The following is a 1,091-nucleotide window of genomic DNA, read 5'->3' as shown; positions in this document are numbered from 1 at the left end:
GGAGGCTTGCCTTCTCACTTTCTCTCTCTCTCTCTGTCCCTCTCTGGTCAAATTTTAAAGAAATAAATAAATGAAATAATTCTTTTTTAAAAAAGAAAAATATTATTTTCATTATTTGCCACGTTGACACACAAAAATAAGTATTTCATTTTTATTATTTTAATGTGTCTTCCCTGGCCCGAAGGTGGCGTGGTGGTTTAGGCGTTGGACTTCCACATGGCCAACCTTGGTTTGAGTCCCAGACCTGGCAGCTTGTAAAATCATGCCAGGCCTAAGTGTGCCCAAAATCCCAGGAGGAGCGTGGAAGAGAAGGAATTGTGCCATCCCCCTGGGGAGTGATTTCTCACTTTTCTTCTTGCTGTCTCTCTGGCAAGTGCACTTGCCCTATAGCAAAAACAAAGGCAAAAGGAAAAGAAAAGAAAAGGACTATGCCTCCCCAAAATGCACGTGTTAAAATTTGGTTGTGACAGTATCAAGTGGGTGGGGACTTAATCCAACTACAGGATTAAGAGACGGAGTCTTCGGAGGGTGATTAGGATTAGATAGTAACAGTGGGGCGTGCCTGAATTCTGGTAGGTTTATAAGGAAGGGCCAGGTAGTGGTACAGCAGTTACACAACTGGACCCGCTAGGGACAGGTCCCAGGTGAGTACCCCAGGAGTTTCCTGAGCATGCTAGGTCTGTGCGTATATACCAGTGGTCCCAGCCAACTGAGACTGGGGAGGTGTCACAGCATGAATATCCTTACAGGGATTCCTGTCTGTCTGTCTCTCTTACAAAAGAAATAAATACACTTTTAAAAAGTTATGGGAACCAGCAGTTAGCGTAATGGCTATGTCGCTGGACTCGCACATAGTCGACCGCGGTTCGCGTCCCGGACCCGGTGGCTTAAAACTCACGCCGGGCGCGTGTGCGTACGTGCCCAAGATCCCGAGAGAACGGAGGAGAAAGGATTGTGGTGTGGCCATACCCTCTGGGGGGGTGATTTTTCGCTTTCTGTCTCTGTCTCTCTCTCTGTCTGTCTGGCGAGTGCATGCGCCCTATAGCAAAACCAAACCAAAACAAAACAAAAACAAAAAAAACTCTAAAAAA

This window comes from Tupaia chinensis, unplaced genomic scaffold, assembly GCF_000334495.1.
Source record: "Tupaia chinensis unplaced genomic scaffold, TupChi_1.0 Scaffold145396_1, whole genome shotgun sequence".
Taxonomy (NCBI): Eukaryota; Metazoa; Chordata; class Mammalia; order Scandentia; family Tupaiidae; genus Tupaia; species Tupaia belangeri.
Note: the sequence above shows the minus strand (reverse complement) of the source record.